At 46.8% G+C, this 23,953-nt stretch overlaps 3 long non-coding RNA genes across 3 annotated transcripts in view; all 3 read left to right on the plus strand.

The window, feature by feature from the left end:
* The window catches only part of LOC136619854 (uncharacterized), a 491,210-nt gene that overhangs the window by 145,362 nt on the left and 321,895 nt on the right, over positions 1-23,953 (plus strand). The gene's annotated exons all lie outside the window — the stretch shown is intronic.
* LOC136619850 (uncharacterized) overlaps positions 1-23,953 on the plus strand; it is a 97,398-nt gene that overhangs the window by 11,428 nt on the left and 62,017 nt on the right. The window contains exons 2-4 of the long non-coding RNA XR_010791060.1: positions 844-873; positions 1,554-1,610; positions 5,744-5,813. This is a non-coding gene — a long non-coding RNA (uncharacterized lncRNA). The remainder of the gene's footprint in view (positions 1-843; positions 874-1,553; positions 1,611-5,743; positions 5,814-23,953) is intronic.
* On the plus strand, positions 8,325-22,328 carry LOC136609119 (uncharacterized). The gene is made up of 2 exons (XR_010790042.1): positions 8,325-8,550; positions 22,019-22,328. It is a non-coding gene; the product is annotated as an uncharacterized lncRNA (long non-coding RNA).

The following is a 23,953-nucleotide window of genomic DNA, read 5'->3' on the forward strand; positions in this document are numbered from 1 at the left end:
CAGTATGTTTGGACATATTTGAGATATTACAGTTGAAAATGTGAAAAAAATGACAATTTTTTCAAAATTTTCCCAATTTTGGCGCTTTTAATAAATATACACAAATTATATCGGTCTCTTTTTACAACCAAAATGAAGTTCAACATGTGGTGAAAAAACAATGTCAGAATCACTTGGATATGTAAAGCCTTTACGGAGTTATGCTACGTTGAACGACACCTGTCAGATTTCCAAAATTTGGCTCCGTCACTAAGGCGCAAACAGACTTCGTCACTAAGGGGTTAAACATATAAGCCCTTACCTGAAAACCATCCAAAAATGTGTAAAAATAAAAAAAATATATATATACTCACCTTGTCCCTGCAGACGGAGTTCAGCCGCGGCCGGCCGGCAGTTCTCCTGAACTGCTCTATGTAGTATTCAGCAGGCGGGGATTTAAAATCTCCGCCTGCTGAATGGGCTGCCTCTGATTGGTCACAGCCCCCACCAATCAGAGGCAGCTCTCACTCACCCATTCATGAATTCATGAAACTGGGTCTGAAAAGATGAAAGGAAAAAAAAGTTTATTACCTATTTGAAAATATTAAAAATATTTTAAAAAATAACTTTCTCTATAAAAAATCTGAACAATGCAAAACATAATTGGTAGCGTCATATTCATATGGTTGCTATTACATGAAGACAGTTAACACTCGTGTAATAGCACCAATTGTTGGGATGAGAGATGGAAATGTAAAAGTAAAATAGAGAGAAATGGGAATGTAAAACTCTCTGGTCATGAAAGGGTCTCTGGAATATGTTGGGGCTATGGATACATAAATAATTCCTTCTCCTTTCTCTCAGATGCCGCCGGCTTGTGTGTACCCGAAACAGGTAACTAACCGAGAAATGTCTATTTATGTTCCTTATGTCAGTAAATGAGGTCACTGTCAGATCCGGCGAGCTGGAATACGCCGCTACATACGGACCTTTACCTCAGCTGTACGGAAAAGCTGTAATCATTATCCAGAATGAGAAATCCACATCCTGGGGGGTAAATGTCGTATTACACTGGGGGTCAACGGGCGACATCTTTAACTGTACAGGTACATATAGCCGGTATAGACATACAGTTGGATATGTCCGGGGGGTCCATTCACCACACATGGACACAGAATGGCTCCAGGATGAACATTCACTGCAAGACAGGGGGGCACAACCTGTGGCCGGGGGCTACATGGGGTACGTGACACCATTCTGTGCGCCTTCCAACCATCTGGTCACAGATATGATTGTCTAAGTCTGGTTGCAGTAATACTGTGGGAGCAATCGGGGGGGGGGGGGGGGTGAGGAGTACTAATAGTACACGACGTGGCGGTCCCTGAGACCATCATATGAATGGGGGGTCTCTGTACGGTGTAGCACTTTATAAAGGAGTGTATCTGGAATCACATGTAATGGGGGCTCTACAAAACACAAAGTGGAAGACAATCGTGATTGTGAATATAACTGTGGTGGCGGCTGGTGGCGACATTGTGAATGGTCCACAATAACTTCTCTTCTCTTCCCTGCAGTTTGCTTGGTGGATAGCACATGTGCGGCGATGCTTTCATCTGGAATTAATATAATGAGTATGTTGTGTTCTGCAGTATTTCTTTCACTCAGGAGCACTCAGACATTTTTACCTTCCAATTTTCAGACTGAAAAATCAGTCTAAAAATCGTACAAAAGTAGCGCCAATTCTGGATGTACTCACAGGGGCTTGTCCTAGTCTTGTCTGATTCTCAGACAAAAACATCATGTCAGTGTCCCGCACGTTGGACAGCCTACAGACGGGATGTTCATGTGCTGTAAAAAACTCGTTATACCCGAGAATCTCAGATGCAACCAGTTATTTTTATTTTTTGCCTCCCTCTGGTCCAACAAGAAAGGAGGAAGGAAGGGGGGGGGGGGTAGAAATGGGCTGAAGTGGATGGACATTTGTCTTTTGTTAGCCTAGCTGTTACTATGTATCTATGTGTATATAGTTATTGGGGGAGGTTTACATTTTCAATAAAATAACAGTTTTCTGGTGAAAATTGTGGCACAAAAGCTGCATTACATGCGGTGCACCATATCTGTTCTCTTTTAATACACTTTTTCAGTCGCATTTTCTGTCTTCTCTGGAACAGGGGTGTGGCTTATCATAAAGGGGTGTGGTCTATATTTCACCAAAACTATAGCATAAACTATGCCAACTATACTAGATGGTATAAAATTCAACAGCTTTAACATCTGGCATGAGTCGCTGGGATGAATCTGGCGCCAGTGTATTTTGGCTATGTATAAGGTTGCCTACCCACTAGCAATATTTTTTCTTGCAATGTGAGAGCGACGATTATAAAACCAATGACTTTCAATGGTTTCATACTCATTTGCGTTTCTTTTTTACTCCCAAGCCTCGCAGCGCAGAGAAAAAATCCACGATAGCGCTCAGTGTTGTTAATGGGGCCGGGGGCGGCAGCGCCAGCCCCATTGAAAACATAGGGAGTACATTGCGGACTTGTACCACAGCTCTGACAGAGGATTCCTTCATCCCCATGGGAAGGCTCTTCTAGGTGAGTATAATTTTTTTCACAGCTGATGATTTTCAGGGAAGGGCTTACATTTCAAGCTCTTCCCCGAAAATCATTGCTGTGGGGGTTGCCTGCAACCCACTGCTTTCAATGGGGCCGCTGCAGTGCAGGCTCAATTAAAAGCAATGGGATAGCATCATGTACTTCTGCCACAGCTGTGACATCTGTGGCAGAAGATCCCTTCATAATCCACGGTCCCCATAGGGTTGAAGAAATCCTCTGCCATAGCTGTTACAGCTGTGGCAGAAGTCTGTAATGTGCTCCCTATGTTTTTATAATAATAATCTTTATTTGTATGGCGCCAACTGGAGATGAGCGAGCATACTCGCTAATGGCAATCACTCAAGCGAGCATTGTCCTTACCGAATACCTGCCCGCTTGAAAGAAAAGATTTGGGTGCCAGCGGGGGGCGGGAAGCGATGGGGGACAGCAGGGGGGAACTAAGGGGAGATCTCTCTCTCCCCCCCTTTCCCCTCTGCTCACTCCCACAACTCTCAGCTCACAAGCGCCGGCACCCGAATCTTTTCTTCCGAGTGGGCAGGTACTCACTAAGGGCAATACTCGCTCATCTCTAGCGCCAACTTATTCCGCAGCGCTTACATAGACAGGGGAATACAGAAAGACAAAAGTACAAAAATTACAGAACCACGGTTACATAGTAATCAGCTGATGGAAACAATAGGGGTGCGGGTCCTGCTCCAACGAGCTTACATACTACAAGTAATGGGCTGATACAGAAGGTAAAGGGCTGGAGATGGGCACGGTATGGCGGGGTGGAGAGTGAGGGATGCTATGCACATAGACAATGGTCAGACATTAAGCCGTGTGATGGCAAAATTGGTGTGACTGCCGCTGACCCCATTGAAAAGAATGAGCGGTCTCGCTGAGTTTTCTCTGCGCTGCGAGGCACTCGCTCTCGCATTGCTAGAAAAAATATCGCTGTTGGGTAGGCACCCTTATGGTGACATCACAGGGGTGTATTGCGAAATACACTCGCTCCTGTGCAGCATTTTTGTGCAATAAATGAGGATACTGTGCATATTTGTGCAGGCACCGCTCATTTACATGGGTGGAATCACCCCAGCCCTGATTTAAATGACTATTATGCCAAATAAGGTGCCAGTGTGCGCGGGTTTCCACAGTGTTTTGCGCATACCCACGTGTATACATATGCACACTTGCATACCTTCCATAGATCTCCGTGGGTCTCCTGGGTGCGCATATACACACAAAATACAGCAATTCTTATTTGTTTGCACCCACAAAAAATAAGTAAAATGAGGATGAACCTGTGAAATCAGCAGCTTCCGTTCACTCAGTTTTGTCTGCTGGATTTTTCCACACATAAAGCGCTAACATGTGCGTCTGAAGGATTATTCTGTGTAGTCCACAACCAATAAGCATGTGACGTGTATCTCTGCGTAGTTTACGCCCCCATAGACTATAACGCCGTGTGATATGCACCATAATACGACACGTTGCATTTTTCACCCGTGTCAAAAACACAGGTCTGAGTGTTCTGATGTAGATCATTAGCGCTTCAGCACTGCGTGTTACTCGCATAAACTATATACACAATCCGCTCGTGTGAGTGAGCCCGCAGTTTGTGCCGCCTAACCGGTAGCGTTTAAGCACACTGGTGGATGCATGAATGAGTTCGCTGCTGTGGAGACTATTAGCGGATGAACCGGGTAAAAAAATGTTACTGTTCAAATTTTGCGCTATTACACACAGGGTTTAAAAAAGAAGCTGGACGATAAGTCCTGTCCTACCTTATCTCACACGTAGAAAAACTGCGTGCGAAGGATAGGGCAAGTCCTAATACTACATGCGAGACTCACTCAGGCAAAACGAAACAACTGCAATGATGTTCATCTGAAGCCGCCCTTAGACAGTATTAAACACGTCTTTTTAAGCCCTCGGTACATGTGCCCCATGGTGTTTTGGTTTCTGGACTTGTCTTGACTCTTTATGACTTTGCCCTTCAGCTCCTGGGGGGTCTGTTACCCGAATCACATAGTAAATCACGTCTGCACCTCAGAGCTCTTTCACATGAGCGCTGTTTTGATGCTGAGTAGGTGCTTCAAAAAATGGCATCTAAAAGAACCCATGGTTTCCTATCGGTTCTCCCAGATGAGGTTTTTTTTGACGTGCCGAGAAAATTTCTCGCCATCAAAAGATAGGACATGTGGAGCCGGCTGGCAAGGGGAGGGGGAGTGGCAGACTCGCTAATAGCAGCCGCGACATGGTAATAGCTGCTGCGGCCAACCTGCAGTGTATATATGCAGCCAGAATACTGTCAGGCGGAGGCAGAGAGTTCAGTTCTGCTAAACTCACTTCCTTTCCCCTTTGGCCCTTTGCTGGCTGCCAGCAAAGGGAGGGCTCAGGTCGGGAGCTTAGCAGAGCTAGTGTGATAATCTCTGGCAAGTCGACAAGGGAAAGGAATGGGAGCAAGTTTAGCAGAGCCAGTGCTAATTTTCCTCCCACCTCCCTTTTCCGGCAGCTCTCATAGGCTTCCACTGGAGTCTATGGGTCCGGCCAGTGTATTCCATCAAACGAAAGATCCTGACTAGAGATGAACGAACGTACTCGTTTTGAGTAATTACTCGATCGAGCGCTGCGATTTTCGAGTACTTCAGTACTCGGGTGAAAAGATTCGGGGGCGGGGGAGGCGTGGCGGCGCGGGGGGTAGCAGCGGGGAACAGGGGGGAGCCCTCTCTCTTTCCCTCTCCCCCCACTCCCCGCTGCAACCCCCCACTCACCCACGGCTCCCCCCAAATTTATTCGCCCGAGTACGGAAGTACTCGAAAATCGCGGTATTCTGGCGGAAAAGAGGCGTGGCCGAGTACGTTCGCTCATCTCTAATACTGACCTATCTTCTCCGGTCAGCATAACAGTGGGCAGTCAGAATGTGCACCGTGTGTGCTACCTTTTCTGGCCGGAAAATCACCCATGTGAACAAATACATTGGAATCTAATGCAACAGATGGGCGCAATTTTCGGCCAGCGTTTTATCGCAGCAAAATTGCCACAAAAAACACCGCTTGTGCGAATAAAGCCTGAGAGATGTGAAGAAAAGTAACAGAAATAACCTCCCGCCTGGGCGCTGCGCAGCTCCAACTACTAACTTCATCATTTCCGTCCGGCAGAGATTGTGCTCACACGCCCCGACTGCATTACATGTAAGCAACAGAAGAACTGCGAATGCGTCCATAAAGGGTAAGTGACCCTCCAGTCATATGTTGTTATTAGTAAGGCAGGAAGCCCCATGCAGACTCCTGGCTGGTATTATGGGGTGTAGAGAGGGGCGTAACTATAGGGGATGCAGCGGATGCGGTTGCACCCGGGCCCAGGAGCCTTAGGGGGCCCAAAAGGCCTCTTTTCTCCATATAGGGAGCCTAGTACTATGTATAAAGCATTACAGTTGGGGGCCCTGTTACATATTTCGCATTGGGGCCCAAAAGCTTCAAGTTACGCCTCTGGGTGTAGATGTAGCAGAGCTCCGTTAGTCTTCCCACTTTACCTTCTGCATGTGATGATGGCTCTTCCAGTACATTTAGGGTTAAACATTTGGGCACATGTGCCAAGTCGCTCACCGCTATGGAGTGTATTGGTGCATGAAGCAGGTAACATTCTTTTTTTTTTTGGACTATTCATGCTCTGTGCTATGGCTCGAGAGTCTGAAAAAAAAGCAGGCAGATAGATCCGACCGAGCAAAACTACGAGTCAGAATCCACTGAAATTGCTTGCCTTGCCTGTGATTCTGTATATCTAAATAAAGAAGCTATTTTAACGGATGCTGCCTGGACGACGTATTCTTACATCTACGTTTTATGGTGGATCTCTGGAGTCGGGATCCGGTTCTAGGCTCTGCATGCTACCTTGCACCAGTGGTGTTTCTCAGATTGGAGTGCTGCTGTTACCTTGTTTTCTTCTGTCCACTGAAATCAATGGTTTGGTTGTGTCTCATTTTGCATCCATGATTTTAACGGACGCAAAACGGGACAAAAAGATTTTCTTTTACAGAAACACAGATGTTACTCAGTAGTAATCTAATGCCTGTATATACACTGTATACAGATCATATCAATGTTATGTAAACTGCATATACATTGGATAAAGATTGTACAAAGACTGTATATTTATATATATAGATTGTATATAGACTGTATACAGATCATATTGATGTTATGTAAACTGCATATACATTGGATAAAGATTGTACAAAGACTATACATATATATAGTATATAGACTCTGCAGAAATTGTATAGACTGTATATACATGGTATATAGTGTAGATTGTAAATAGACTCTACATAGATTATATAGACTGTATCTCCATGGTATATACTGTAGATTGTATATAGACTCTACATAGATTGCATAGACTGTATCTCCATGGTATATAGTGTAGATTGTAAATAGACTCTACATAGATTGTACAGACTGTATATACATGGTATATACTGTAGATTGTATATAGACTCTACATAGATTGCATAGACTGTATCTCCATGGTATATAGTGTAGATTGTAAATAGACTCTACATAGATTGTACAGACTGTATATACATGGTATATACTGTAGATTGTATATAGACTCTACATAGATTGTACAGACTGTATATACATGGTATATAGTGTAGATTGTATATAGACTCTACATAGATTGTATAGACTGTATAAGGGCTCACACCCACTGGCGTTGTTTTCTCCACTGCGCTGCAGTACAGCGCAGTGCGAGAAAAAAAACGGCATCACGCTGGGATATTGCCAGTCCTTTCAATGGGGCCAGCGCCAGCAGTGCTAGCCCCATTGAAAAGAAATGGAGAATGCCGGGGACTTCTGCCACAGCTGTCACAGCTGTCACAACTGTGGCAGAAGTCCGCGGCATACCATCCCATTGCTGCTGCCAATCCCATTGAAAGCAGTGCTTTCTGGCAAGCCCCGCAGTATGATTATCGGGGAAGGGCTTGAAATATAAGCCCTTCCCTGATAATCATCAATAAGTGGTCCAAAAAAAAAAAAATTACTCACCTCTCGGCCGCTCAGCTGGAGGACACATCTGAGCGGCAGAGAGGTGAGTAATTTTTTTTTTTTTCACACATGGCAGAGGGACACTTGGTCCCTTAATGTTTCAGGACCGGGTACAACTGCTGCCCCTTCACACCCATAGCTGCCCCTGGTCTGTTTCTGTGTCCCTCAAGCACTGATTCTGGGTCAGAAGCAATTTATAAAATTCTTAGGTCCCTGCATGTGGCTCCTCAGATGGAAACACTGATTAATATCGTCCACTAGGGGTGCTAGTGATGTTACAGATTTTATGACCTTTTGGCTCTACAGTCACAGATCTGTTAATTGCTACTGGAAAGCAGCATCTGATTAACAAGCAGAAGCAGCTCTATCTCTAGCCTCTGTCTACACTCAGGTCTTCAGCTATCGAACATCCAGGGGTGGGCTGGCAAATTGTAGCATGGAGAACAAGCACACAGCACAAGCCCATCAGTAGCGACCCATCCTTAAAGGAGTTATGTGATCTGGGTCAATCATGTCTGCAATGAGAACATTGCAGAAAAGACATAGCTGGGAAAATGGAATGTGTCCTGACCTGCGGCATCCTGACTTGAGCTGCGCCTATGCCACTATCATCTGCTGTGACCATCATTCCCTCGGCCCTGTCCAACGCTTGTAATGAATGAGTATATAATTACACAGCGGATGACAGCAGAAAGCAGCAATAACCACAGCGCTAATCAGTATGCGGGCGGGCGTCACTAAACATTTACTGGAGGACTGGACCAGAGGCTTATACCACCCTGCGCCCAGCCCAGCCGCCCCTGGACATCGCACGGCTTCTGTCACCTTTCTGTTGTAGTTAAATTATTCTAATTTATTGAAAATTTTCTTCCTGTTTCAGGTAATATCCCAGCAGCAGATTTCAGGCTCCCCGACAAGTAAGTAAACTCCAACAGTCTATGTGTAACTGTACAGCTGTCATGGCGGGGACCCATCATACACATATCAATACATTGTAGGTCTAGTCTCCGATTTAAGGCTGGGTTCACACTGGGCGAATTTGATGAGACACAGTTGCCTGTCAGTGAGGTAGCAGTAAGGGCAGTAAGTCAGAGGGAGAAGCACACAGAGGATTCGGAGGAAGAGCACCTGGACGATGAGGTGACTGACCCCACCTGGTTTGCTAAGCCTACTGAGGATAGGGCTTCAGAGGGGGAGGCAAGTGCAGCAGCAAGAAAGGTTGGAAAAGGTAGTGGAGTGGCCAGGGGTAGAGGCAGGGCCAGAGTGAAGAATCCCCCAACTGTTTCCCAAAGCACCCCCTCGCGGCAAGCCTCCATGCAGAGGGCTAGGTGTTCAAAGGTGTGGATGTTTTTTAGTGAGCGTGCGGACGACCATCGAACAATGGTGTGCAACCTGTGTCACACCAAAAGATCAGCCGGGGAGCCACCACTACCAGCCTCACCACCACCAGCATGCACAGGCATATGATGGCCAAGCACCCCACAAGGTGGGACGAAGAACATTCACCGCCTCCGGGTCACTCCACTCTCTCTTTCCCAGTGCCACAACCTGCCACAGAGAACCAATCCCCCTCCCAGGACGCAGGCACCACCTATCCGCATGCACTAGCTTTAAACGTACCCATTGCCAAATTAATCAGCCTGGAGATGCTGCCGTGCAGGCTTGTGGAAACGGAGGCTTTCAAAAACATGATGCCGGCGGCGGTCCCATGCTACTCCGTCCCCAGTCACCACTATTTTCCGGTGTGCCGTCCCCGCCCTACACCAGCATGTCTCCCGCAACATAAATCGTGCCCTCAAAACGTGGCTACTAGGAAGGTCCACTTAACCACGGACATGTGGACAAGTACTGGTGGGCAGGACCACTATTTCCCCCTGACGGCACATTGGGTGAACTTGATGGAGGCTGGGACCGAGTCAGCGCCTGGGATTGCTCATGTCCTACCCACACCCAGAATAGCGGGTCCTACCTTGGTGCTGGTATCTGCGGTGTTTTATGCCACCTCCTCCAAACGCTCCACCTCCTCCGCCACCTCTACCTCTCAATTAAAAAGTGTGAGCAGCATGTTCCCAGCAGTCGGTAGCACGCGGCAGCACAGCAGTGGGAAACTATCAGCAAGCCGTGCTGAAACTAATCAGTTTAGGTGACGAGAAACACACGGTTCCCGAGCTGTTGCAGGGTCTGACTGAGCGGACTGACCTCTGGCTTTCACCACTGAGCCTCCAAACGGCCATGGTCATGTGTGACAACGGCCGTAACCTGGTGGCGGCTCTGCAGCTTGGCAGCCTCACACACATGCCATGCCTGGCCCACGTTTTCGATCTGGTGGTTCAGCGGTTTCTGAAAAAATACCCCCACTTGTCTGACCTGCTCGGCAAGGTGCGCCGCATCCGCACACATTTCCACAAGTTCACCACGGACGCTGCCACCCTAAGGACCCTGCAACATCGGTTTCAGCTGCCACAGCACCGACTGCTGTGCCACGTTCCCACACGCTGGAATTCTACGCTGCAGATGTTGACCAGGCTGTACGAGTAGCGTAGAGCAATAGTGGAATACCAGCTGCAACATGGGGGGCAGAGTGGTAGTCAGCCTCCACAATTCTTTACAGAGGAGTGGGCCTGGATGGCAGATATCTGCCAGGTCTTCGGAAACTTTGAGGATGGCGAGCAGCGATGCGGCAATCATTAGCGTTACCATCCCGCTGCTTTGCCTGCTGAGAAGTTTGCTGCTAAGCATAAAGGCCGACGCTTTGTGGTTGGAACAGAAGATGGGGAATGACAGTATGTCGCTTGATAGCCAGACCACCCTCATGTCTATATCTCAGCATGTTTTGGAGGAGGACGGGGATGGGAAGGGGGAGGAGGAGAGGAAGAGACAGCTGGCCAGACTGCAGAGGGTACCCATGCTGCTTGCCTCTCATCTGTTCAGCGTGTATGGGCTGAAGAGGAGGAGGATGCTGAAAGTCCTCCTCCTAGTGAGGACCGCAATATGTTGCATTCTGGGACCCTGGCACACATGGCTGACTTCATGTTAGGCTGCCTTTCCCATGACCCTCGCGTCAGACGTATGCTGGCCAACACGGATTACTGGAGGTACACCCTTCTCAACCCACGGTATAAGGAGAACCTTTCCATTCTCATTCCCGAAGAGGAAAGGGGTATGAGAGTGATGCAATACCACAGGGCCCTGGTGGACAAAGTGATGCTAAAGTTCCCATCTGATAGCGCTAGTGGCAGAAGACGCAGTTTAAAGGGCCAAGTAGCAGGGGAGGCGCAGGGATCAGGCAGCATGTGCAGCACAGGCATGGGAACACTCTCCAAGGCCTTTGCCAGCTTTATGGCTCCCCAGCAAGACTGAGTCACCACTCCCATCAAGACTGAGTTGGAGGGAGCACTGTAAAAAGATGGTGAGGGAGTATGTAGCCGATCGTACCAGCGTCCTCCGTGATCCCTCTGCTCCACACAACTATTGGGTGTCAAAGCTGGACACATGGCACGAACTTGCGCTGTACGCCCTGTGCGGAGGTGCTGGCTTGCCCTGCCACTAGCGTCTTGTCAGAGAGGGTGTTTAGTGTAGCTGGGGTAATCATCACGGATAAGCGTGCCCGCCTGTCAACTGCCAGTGCCGACACTCTTACACTCATAAAGATGAACAAAGGCTGGATTTCCCCAGACTTCTCTTCTCCACTGGTGGAAAGCAGCAAAACCTAATGATTCTTTTCGCTGCAATAGGAGAAAAATGCATCGTCTATCACCACAAAAAAAGGGGGAATTAGCTTTGTCAATCACTCTCGGATATTATTACTCCTCCTCCTCCTAAAACAGCATGTCATCACACTGAACTGCCAATTTTTTTTGCGACCCAAAAGGCTATGTTTAATAGTTTTTAACAATTTTTCAAAGTTTCAAAAGTATTTATACTTCAACAGAAACCATTTTTTTTTACAGGGCTGCCTCCAGACTCTGTTACAAATTAAGCAACAGCGACCTGTATCTTTAAAAAGTGTTTCACCAGCCCTCGTGGTTGAGCAATTTTTTTAGGGGTACACTTGTTCTCTTGGTACACCAATTTTTCAAGCCCTTGCCTATATTGGTATCTAACTAATTTTTCTGGCCTTCGCCTACGCTCTTGGTAACCAAATTTTTTCACGTGTTCGCCTATACTCTTGGTACACCAATGTTACTGGGGTTCACCTATACTTTTGCTACAGAAATGTTACAGGGGTCCGCCTATACACTTGGTACTGAAAGGTTTGAGGGGTTCACCTATACTCTTGCTACAGAAATCTTACAGGGGTCCACCTATACTCTTGCTACCAAAATGTTACAGGGGTCCACCTATACTCTTGCTACAGAAACGTTACAGGGGTCCGCCTATACATTTGCTTCAGAAATGTTACTGGGGTCCGCCTATACTCTGGCTACAGACATGTTACAGGGGTCCGCTTATACTTTTGCTACATAAATATTACTGGGGTCCACCTATACACTTGCTACTGAAAGGTTTGAGGGGTTCGCCTATACTCTTGCTACAGAAATGTTACTAGGGTCCGCCTATACTGTGCGTGCACAAAGGTTTCCCATTGTGGTGTTCAGCTGCCTGACACCTACACAGAATGAAGTGTGTGGGGACACATGGATTTCCCATAGCTATTTAACTCACGGCACCTTGAGTCACACAAGGTGGAGGCTGGGACTGAGCCTGACCCAGGGCCCGCTCACGTACTTCCCACACAGACTATTGCAGGTCCTGGTCATGGTTTCTTGGCCTTGTAATGCCACCTCCTCCTCTTGCTTGGGTTCTGGGGATCAGCGCTGGGCAACATGTATTTTCTCTCGTGTTACCACAGTTATATGAGACAGTGGTTTGGGCCAAACAAAAGGAGCATTACTGCATTAATGAGATGTTCACAGGTGCACTAGCATCTGAGTCCACTTTATGCCTATGATTAATGAGGGTGTGAGCCAAGGCTGAGGTCCTTGGAGGGTTGAAACTGCCATGTTTTGGCGCTCTGATTTCTTTTTGTGTAATACTTTCCTTGGGTTCCAGGGGCCTATGCTGTGGGTGCACAAAGACTTCCCATTGCATTGTTTTAGCTGTCTGGCTGAAATACACTGACTGACTTGGCTAGGGTGCAGGCGGCTTTCCCATTGCGGTGTTTTACCAATCTGGCGCAATTACACTGAGTGACTAGGGCAGAAGTGTGGGCCGAGGTTCTGGTTGGGGTGAAACTCTGCCATGTTTGGGCACTCTCTTTTCTTCATTATTAATACTGCCTTTAGTTTCATGGGCTCGCCTCTGCTGTGGGTGCACAAAGGCTTTCCCATTGCATTGTTCAGCTATCTGACACATACAAAGAATGAATTGCGCAGAAATGTGGGCCGAGGTCCTTGGTGGGGTGAAACTCTGCCATGTTTGAACACTCTGATCTCCTCCTGTGTAATACTATCTTTGTGCACCCACAGCATAGGCGAGTCCAAGGAAGTCAAAGACTTCTCATTGCGGTATTGAGCTTTCTGACACCAACACAGAATGAATAGTGTGGGGACACATTGATTTCCCATTGCTATGTAACTCGCGACACCTTGGGTCACACAAGGTGGAGGCTGGGACCAAGCCTGACCATGGGCCCGCTCACGTGCTTCCCACACAGAGTATTGTTGCATTGTGGAGATGCGTAGAAGTGCTTGCACCTGAGTCCCCTTTATGCCCACGTTTGCGGCTCCTGATAATTTTGTAACGGAGGTGGCACGGGATTGGAATGATGATCGTACGTCAATTTATCATCAATTCTCAACAGCATTGTGGGATATCGCCCACACATTCAAAGAGGGTCGCTGCCTGGCCCTGCCAACCATCTGCAGTGTGTTCCTCCGGTTCCTCCTCATCCAGTACGCACTTATAAATCAACTTCAGGGTGTTGTGGCTATGAATCAAGCAGGTGGCATGAGGCCAGCAGAACGCTGCACAGGGAAAATTTTGGGTGCGCTGTGGACGCCTGGTTGTGCGCGCGCGCGCACGCGGGGGGGGGGGGGGGGGGACAGCAATGCCAGCATGTAACTCAGGAGAAGAGGCAGCGGTGTCACCCACAGGCAGTGATTGTCCTTGGTTGCCGGTAGTGTGGTGCTTAGCTGAGATGTGCCAGCACATGTGCCTTGCTAATGAGGGTTTGTCCCAAGTAAATTGTTAGGTGGGTGCCGCCAGGCTCTTGCCCCCATTTTGGCTTAATAGTGGGACCTAGGAGCCTCAGATGCAGCCATGCATGCTGCTCCTGCCCTTCCCTATCTGTTTCTGTGGTGTTTCCTTGACTTTCTGATGTTTTCTGGTATTTCACAAGTCATCAACTATGCGGAGCATTGATCCCATACAAAAATGCTCGAGTCGCCCATTGACTTCAATGGGGTTCATTACTCGAAACGAGCTATCGAGCATTACGAAAAGTTTGACTCGAGCAATGAGCACCCAAGCATTTTGGTGCTCGCTCATCTCTACTCTGTACTCCACTTTCTTGATTTTACTCCTTTGTCCCGTGCATTATACTGTACCCCTTCTTGCAGACCTGTACTCGGACTAATGCATTACTCTCTGCTACTTCTAGACTTGTCCTCTGGCTTCTATACTACTCTGTGTTCATCCTTGTAGATTTGTCCTCTGCTTTCCCATCACTCTGTGCTTCTCCTTCTTCACCTATCCTTTGCCTTCTGCATTACTGTGTTCTTCCTTCTAGAACTGTCCTCCTATATGTACATTACTCTGTGTTCCTACTGAACCTGTCCTCTGACTAAATAATGAGGTATTATCCACATTCTCTACCACAACTTCAACCGCCATCCTCCAGCAGTTTATTACGGCAGTGTGACACATTGTAAAATAGGTATACTACAAGAAATACCAAAGCAAGATAGATTTTTTTTTCACTACTTCTATCACCATTCCATGCGTTTCATTTCTAGTTCTCTGCTACAACTCTAACAACCAATATCCACCTTCTGTGCACTCTCTCCATATCAAGCCCTCACTCTGTCCCTCACCCATATATAGCTTACATGCACTATTCACCTTCTTTAACCACCTCACACCTTATTTGCATTATTGAATAGTAAAGAGATAAGAATGGTGAAAGAGGATTGTTTGGCATGATGAAGGGCAGAGTAATAAGTTCTGAGTATAAACTTGAAATGGATAAAGTCTGCTTCCTTATCTTCCAGCTTGTTCTTAGTACTTTCACTTCTTTACCTGCTGTGAGGTGGCTCAACCTTTCACTATCCAATAGAAAATAATATCAGAATCAGCAAGCAGCTTTAACCCTTTCCAATCCTGTACAGCTCCGATGTTGAAAGACGTCCGTCAGGGTTCTCTTACTGTATATTGCCAGCCTCTCTGCTGTCAGAGCCTGTCCAACATGTCATCCCATGCAGTACTGGCTTTAGCCAGCAGGTAACACCATTGTATAACAGCAGAAAAAGAGTAAGACCCCTAGGAAAACTAGGATACATAATGGATTGGAAAGGGTTAATGCCCTTCCTATTTCCAAACCCCTGGAATGCCTGGTTTACTCTTGTCTAATCACCTTCCTGTCTGCAAACTTTCTTCTTGACTACTTCTAATCTATTTTTCATTCTCTACATTCTTTAAAAAAACACCCTTACAAATGATCTGCTGGCAGCTAAATCTAATGGTGACTATTTTCTACTGATTGTCTGCAGCATTCGACACTGTAGAATAGCAAATTCTCTTCAGTATGTTCAAGTCACTAGTCCAGAGAGGAAATACTGCCTTCCTTGTTTTCCTCCTACCATTGGGAGCACTTGTTTAGTGTATCATTCTCTGGTGCTACCTCTTCTCCTCTTCTACTTCCTGTTGGGGTTCCTCAGGTTTCGGTTCTTGGCCCTCCTCCTTTTTACACAGCTCCTATTGGAAAAAACCCTCAGCAGATTTGGCTTTCAGTACCATCCCTACGTGGACGACACCCAGTTATAAACGTCTTTCCGTGATATCACCCCTTTACACTACAAAATACCAGTGATTGTCTATATGTCGTCTCTAACAGCATATCATCTCGTTATCAAAAACTGAATCTTTCTAAGATTAAACTACTTGTGCTTCTGCCTTCTAATTTACTTAATCCCGGAATATCAATCTATATGTATGGCACCAGAATAACTCCTCATCAGCATGCCTATTGTATTGGGGTCATATTCATCTCTGACTTTCTCTTACCCCCTATATTCAGTCACTTGCATGCTCGTGTCACCTGCCCCTCAAAATCGTTTTCAGAATCCACTCCTACCTCATGGTAGAAACAGCTCAATCTCCTTTTGTTGCTCTGATCCATTATTGGCTTGATTACTGCTACTCGCTACTATTCAGTCTTCCCCTCACCAATATCTCCCCTCTCCAATCCATCATGAACACAGCAGCCTGGCTCATCATTTTGTCTAATGCTTACCTGATGCCTCCACCCTGTGCCAATTATTTTACTGGTTGCCCCTGCACTATGGAATTCAAATTAAACTTACCACGCTCATAGTAACATAATGACATACTAGCCTACCCATGTTCTCCGTTCAACCAATGACCTTAAACTTAATTCTGCTTTAGTCTAAATCTCACACTTCAATCTCAAATACTTTTTTGAGCTCCTCCAGTTATCTGGAATGCGCTACCACGGAGACTCAGATTAATCCTCAATATTCACAATTTCAAGCATGCCCTTATAAATGCATCTCTTTTTGAGAGGCCTATCACAACCCCTAATCTTTTTCTCACCCATCTTGTTTCTATGTTCTTTGACTGAACCTGATCATAGGATCAGACTCACCACTTACTTTGAATGCAATTATGTACTGTACATATGTAGATAATAAATGGTAACCAGCTTACAGAGTGCTTTGTATATTACCCTTTTTATATAAGATGGCCAGACCATTATACAGAACAAGCACTTGTCCCTCATGTGTCACCCCTTTTTGTCTTAGATTGTAAGCTCTTGTAGGAAGGGACCTTAAACCTACTGTTGAGTAATCATTTTATAGTGTATGTAATGTTTGACTTAATCTATATATAAAGGTGAAAGCCCTTACTCACTGACTCACTCACTGACTCACTCACTCACTTACTGATAAACTCGCCACTAATTCTCTAACTTTCTGATGTTGTGCAAACATGTAATTTAGCAGGAGCATTCTTTCGTTCCTAAATAGGAAAAGTAAAGGGGTCACAACTTGATTATTCAATGCTAAGTGTAAAAGTATTGGCACCCCTGTGTAATGTACCAAATCTAATTCTCTAACTTCCCGGTGTCATACAAACATGAAATTTGGGATGAACATTGTTTAGGTCCTACACAGGAAAAGTAAAGGGGTGACAACACGATTATTCAATGCTAAGTGCAAAAGTAAATGCACCCCTATGTAATGTAACTTGTCGGTGTCTTACAAGCATGAAATTTGGCGTGAGCATTCTTTAGGTCCTAAATGAGGGGAGTGAGAGGGGTGGTACATTTTGCAATGGGACATCGGTACATGCAGCCTGGGGGGAAACTAATGCTCCCCTATGTGTATTCATATTTTATTCCTCTGTTACTCTAAAATAACATTGACTTCATAAAATTTTCTGTGCAAACAACACGTAAACACCTGTATCAAATTAAATCATGCGCTGCCGGGTATATCAGCTAGTTTATTTATGTACCCTCTGGCTTGTAGAGTGTTGTGGAATATTTTCTTACTAGATAAACAAAGATAATTATAATCCAGTGCAATAAATCCAGTCGTTACTCAGACGCCTCTGCACTATGCCAGTCACTGCATTGGCGGCCCATCCACTGCAGAACTAAATTTAAACTCCTCTACCTCACTCACAAAGCTCTGCATGGTGCTGCACCAACATACATCGCCTCCCTCCTGTCAGTACACCACCCATCCCGCTTACTCTGATCGGCTAACACACTCAGACTTAACATCCCTGTAATACAAACCTCACATGCTCGCCTACAGGACTTCACCAGAGCAGCAACCATCCTCTGGAACGCTCTACACCAAGGCATCAGGACAATTCCAGATGCACGAAATTTCAGAAGTGCCTTAAAAACGCACCTCTTCAGGGAAGCATACCAAATCTCCTGACCTAGTCCCCTGCCCCTCCCTATGGCGCCCCACCCAGTCTGCCATCTAATAATTAATCTGCACATGAAATTCCCAATTACCATGTCTTGCTCCTCCCCCCTACCGACCCTTTGCACCTCCTGTATCACCCCCAGCCCATTTGTGTCAAACCCAATGTACCTCACATTGTAATTGTTGTATTGTTTTGCATTTATCCATGCCTGAAAGCGCTGCAGAATAAGTTGGCGCCATACAAATAAAGATTATTATTATTATATTTATAATTATACTATGTTACTGTGTGCTCTCCATCTAGACTTATCCTTCTTCAACATTGTTCTGTCTGCCTTCTACGTTACTCTGTGTTCCTTCTACTAGACCAGATGACAGGCGTGGTGGAGGAGTAGGTGCTCTTCTCTCCCCGAAATGCACCTACCAGGTCATCCCCCCTGTACCCTCACTCACTTTTCCATCCTTTGAAGTACATATGCTACGGCTTTTCCGCCCGCTGTCCATGCGAGTAGCAGTTATCTATCGCCCCCCAGGTGCTGCTCGCCTGTTTTTGGACCACTTTGCTGCCTGGCTCCCCCACTTCCTATCCTGTGAAATTCCAACCCTCATCTTAGGTGATTTTAACATCCCCACTAATGACCCCAACTCCCCATCTGCCTCTAAGCTTCTTTCACTCACCTCCTCCCTTGGTCTCTCTCAACTCACAGCCTCTCTCACTCACAGGGATGGCAATACTCTAGATCTGGTCTTCCTCCGGCTCTGCTCTGCTTCCAACTTCACTAACTTCCCTCTCCCGCTCTCTGATCATAACCTCCTCTCTTTCTCTGTCACGCTCCCTAACATCTCTCCAGACTCACCTACCTACAGTACCTACAGGAACCTTAAGGCCATTCACACCCAGAACTTTGCTGAATCCCTACAGTCCTCTCTGTCCCCCATCTCTCTCCTCTCCTGCCACAACCTGGCTGCCGCTCACTACAACACCGCTCTCAAACATGTCCTGGATGAAGCAGCGCCCCCCAGGACCCGAGCCATCCGATGTAGACCTCGGCAACCCTGGCTCACGCCTCAAGCGCGCTTCATCTGGCGGTGCTCTAGAAGTGCTGAACGGCTGTGGAGGAAATCGCAAACGTCCGCAGACGTCCTCCACTACAAATTCATGCTTAGAACCTACAACCTTGCCCTCCACCACGCCAAACAAGTCTACTTCACCTCTCTCGTCTCCTCACTATCCCACAACCCTAAACGGCTCTTTGATACTTTTCACTCCCTTCTCAGCCCTAAACCACAGCCCCCAGTGACGGATCTCAGTGCCAAAGAGCTGGCTGCTTACTTCAAAAAGAAAATTGATGACATCCGTCAGGAAATAACTTCCCAACCCCAGACTAGCCCTGACCCTAGTCTTGTCAGCACTGCATCTAGCTCCTGCTCACTGTCTGTACTCAGACCAGCGACAGAGGAAGAAGTCTCCAAATTGCTCTTCTCTGCTCCCCCCACCACCTGCGCTAGCGACCCCCTCCCCTCACACCTCCTCCGCTCCCTCTCCCCAGTGGTCATCTCCCATCTCACCACTATATTCAACCTCTCTCTGACCTCTGGCATCTTTCCCTCTTCTTTCAAACATGCCATCATATCCCCACTGCTAAAGAAGCCGACTCTGGACGCGACTGATGCTGCCAACTACCGACCCATCTCAAACCTCCCCTTCATCTCCAAACTACTAGAACGGCTGGTTTACTCCCGCCTTGTAAGCTACCTATCAGAGCACTCTCTCCTAGACCCCCTACAGTCTGGCTTTCGACCTCAACACTCGACAGAAACTGCCCTTACTAGGGTATCCAATAACCTATTGACAGCCAAATCGAGGGACGATTACTCCCTACTGATCCTCCTCGATCTCTCCGCAGCATTTGACACTGTTGACCACAAACTCCTCCTCGGTATGCTACGCTCCATTGGCCTAAAGGACACTGCTCTCTCCTGGTTCTCTTCCTACCTTTCTGACCGCTCTTTCAGTGTCTCCTTTGCTGGCTCTACCTCCCCTCCTCTTCCCCTTGCTGTTGGGGTCCCCCAGGGCTCTGTCCTCGGCCCCCTTCTTTTCTCTATCTACACAGCCCCTATTGGACAAACCATCAGGAGATTTGGCCTCCAATACCACCTGTATGCTGATGACACCCAGCTATACACCTCTTCCCGTGACATCTCTGCACCTTTACTCCAAAATATCACTAACTGTCTGTCCGCTGTCTCTAACACCATGTCCTCTCTCTACCTAAAACTAAACCTCTCTAAAACTGACCTGCTGGTATTTCCACCCTCCACTAACCGACCTCCTCCTGACATCTCCATCTCAGTGTGTGGCACCACCATAACTCCTAGACAACATGCCCGCTGCCTTGGAGTCATATTTGATTCTGATCTCTCTTTCACCCCCTACATCCAATCTCTGGCCCGAACATGTCAGCTGCACCTCAAGAACATCGCAAGAATCCGCTCTTTTCTCACTGTGGACACACTAAAAACGCTTACTGTTGCCCTCATCCACTCCCGGCTCGATTATTGCAACTCGTTGCTGATCGGCCTCCCCTGCACTAGACTCTACCCTCTCCAATCCATCCTGAATGCGGCAGCCAGGCTCATCTTCCTGTCCAGCCGCTACTCGGATGCCTCTGCCCTGTGCCAGTCACTGCACTGGCTGCCCGTTAAATACAGAGTTCAATTTAAACTCGCTACCTTCATCCACAAATCCCTCCATAGCGCAGCGCCCCCTCTATATCGCCTCCCTCATCTCAATCCATCAACCAGCCCGGGCTCTCCGCTCTGCTAACGAAACCAGACTGAGCGCCCCTTTAATTCGAAGTTCTCATTCCCGCCTCCAAGACTTCTCCAGAGCAGCACCGGTCCTCTGGAATGCACTACCAAAGGCTACCCGAGCAATCCAGGACTCGCAGAACTTCAGGCGTGCTCTAAAAACGCACCTCTTCAGGGAGGCATACCGAATTCCCTAAGCAAACCCCTCTGTACTCCGCCTGATAACATGCTCCTTGACCTACTGACTGCAATCCCTGCTAGCCATCATAAACCGCTCCTGTAGTCATACTGTTTCTGCTGTCACACGGCTAAATGTCTGACCATTGTCTATGTGTATATCACCCCTCACTCTCCACCTCGCCATACAGTGCACATCTCCAGCCCCTTTACCTTCTGTATCACCACATTACTTGTAGTATGTAAGCTCGTTGGAGCAGGACCCGCACCCCTATTGTTTCCATCAATTGATTACTATGTAACCGTGGTTCTGTAATGTTTGTACTTTTGTCTTTCTGTATTCCCCCTGTCTATGTAAGCGCTGCGGAATATGATGGCACTATACAAATAATATTATTATTATTACCTGTTCTCCTACATCTGCAGTACAATACTCTGTAGTCCTATTAGACCTGTTCTCCTCAATTGACACAGAACATTACTCTGTGCTCCTCCTTCTAGACCTACCTTCTTGCCTGTAGAACTGTCCTGCATCTATATTATTCCATGTTCCTCATTGTAGTTCTGTTCTGTTTTTCTAGAGTTCACTTTAGACTTCTACGCTACTCTGTGCGATTCCTTCTACACTTTGCCTCTGCCTTCTGCATAGTTTGTCACTCTGTCCTTTTATAAAGTGTCTCATCCCCTGTCATCACATCCTTGGCTATGTCCTGGATGTCCTATTACCTTCCCAACAGTACATTTAGTGTTCTCCATTCACACACCACCTCTGCGTCTCACCTTCTCTTTGCTAGTACCCTTTTAGGGTCTGTCCCATTACACAGACTCTTCTTAATCTATAACTATGGAGTAGGACAGCTCATAGTTTAACATGGCTTTCTTAAGACATTTGCACTGATTAGACTTAAATTTACCTTTCTGGTCCAGATATTATCTCTCTACTACCCAGAGTTCCAGAGCATCTACCAGCTATCTTCCCCTTCTTCTCCTCTCATTTGTCAACACTCAACATGGAGGAAGCTAAATTTATAATTTTTCCATTATATCACTCAACCCCCCGTTCCTCTCTGTCACCCCCCAAACCATCAATCACAGCCAGCAGCTGCACACTTTCCCCAGTCTCACAAGTCTGCTCCCTCGGAATAAGCTGATTCCACCCGGTCTTCCAGAATGCACATCCAATCATCAGAACCTCCTACCGCCTCCACCTCAAATATATTTTCTTATATGTCTTCTGTGTAGATATATAGCATTAATTTCTCTTTCTGTATTGCAGGCACTGAATCCTGCTCATCACTCCTGGTATGAATTTCAGCAGCTGAAATTACCTGCACATACTGGAATTTGGGGGCTCATATATTCATGTAGTAAAATTAATTGTGATTAAAGTAGTGAAATCAATGATCTTCTGATCTTCAGTTTCCTGATGAATAATGTCGGTTTCAGTGATCTCAATAAACACAATGATCAGATCTGGTAATGAGACGTAATTCTCTAATAAGATGTATAATGTGCAGGAACTGATTGTAGAATAATAGAGAAGTGATTGTAGAGTCATAATAAATCATGTAGAGCATCGCAGTAAAGTGTCCTCTCTTGTATTATTGTGCAGTGAACGGCTACATGTTGTACATCCTTTACATCACACATCAGCTTGTCTTTGTGATGACCGGGATGGGTAGTATGCTTTGTGCGAGTTCAATAGCATCACGTTGTAAGCTCTTCTCCATTTCAAGTGGCAGGTTTCAGTTTTTCTCCCCAAACCAGCGATCACAGTGACAATAGAGGGTAGATGTATGGCTGCATCTGAGGCTCCCAGGTCGCACTATTAAGCCAAATTGGGGGCAAGAGCCTGGCGGTCACCCCCCTAACAATTTACTTAGGACAGACCGTAAGCAGCAAGGCACACGCACTGCCACATCTTAGCTAAGCACCACACTAGGTGCAAAAAAGGCCAATCACAACCTGCGGGTGACACCACTGCCTCTTTTTCTGGGTTACATGCTGGCATTGCTGTCTAAGCCCCCGCATAAGCTTGCATCCACAGCGTACTCAAAATCTTCCCTACACAGTGTTCAGCTGCCCTCATGCCACACCCTCGCTTGATAGCTACACCACCCTCATGTCTATTTATAAGTGCATCTTGGATGAGGAAGAACCAGAGGCACACACTGTAAAGGGTTGGCAGGGCCTGTCAGCGACCCTCTTTGAAAGTGTCGGCAATAGCTAACAATGCTGTTAAGAATTGATGAGAAATTAACATACCATCAGAATTCCAATCCTGTGCCACCTCCGTCACAAAATTGTCAGGAGCCGCAAACGTGGGCATAAAGGCAACTCAGATGCCAGTACTTCTACACATCTCCACAATGCAGCAGCACATACTAACACCAAAGACTGGTTTGAAGCATGAGGTGTCACAAAACTAGCCACCACACGTATACAGTGACCCTGTGAAAGTCTCATTAAATCAGTTAAGCTTCCTGTGAATGCTCCAATCTAGTATCTCGGATAACTGTGGTAACACGAAACATGAGAAATAATACATGCCGACCAGTGCTGACCCCCAGGGATGCGTGCGTTTATCACACCTAAACCAATCCGGCCATTTACCACTCGGCATTATACGTCAGCGGATATCCAAAAACAGGCAGTGTACAATGAGTTTACCTGTTATACAGCCTGGATGCTTGCAAAACCCTAGTGCGCACTACTAGGCACAACAAACGTGTGAAGTGCTGTGAATGGCTCATTAATTCATTAATGCTTCTTTTGATTGGTCCAAACCAGCGTCTCAGATAACTGTGGTAATACCAGAGCAAATACACGTCGACCAGCACTGATCCCCAGACCCCAAGCCGGAGGAAGAGGTGGCATAATAAGCCCGAGAAACCGTGACCGAGTGTGGGTAGCACCAGAGTGGTCCCAGGCTCTGACTCGGTCCCAGCCTCCATCAAGTTCACCCAATGTGCCGTCAGGGAGATGTAGTGTCCCTGCTTACCAGCACTTGTCCACGTGCCTGTCGTTAAGTGGACCTTCCCAGCATCCAAAATTGGTGATGGCACGGTTTATGTTGCGGGAGACGTACTGGTGTAAGGCGGGGACGGCACACTGGGAAAAATAGTGGCGACTGGGGACAGAGTACCGAGGTACCGCTGCCGCCATCATGTTGCGGAATGCCTCTGTTTCCACAAGCCGGTATGGCAGCATC

The sequence above is a fragment of the Eleutherodactylus coqui genome, chromosome 1 (genome assembly GCF_035609145.1).
Source record: "Eleutherodactylus coqui strain aEleCoq1 chromosome 1, aEleCoq1.hap1, whole genome shotgun sequence".
In the NCBI taxonomy this organism is placed as follows: Eukaryota; Metazoa; Chordata; class Amphibia; order Anura; family Eleutherodactylidae; genus Eleutherodactylus; species Eleutherodactylus coqui.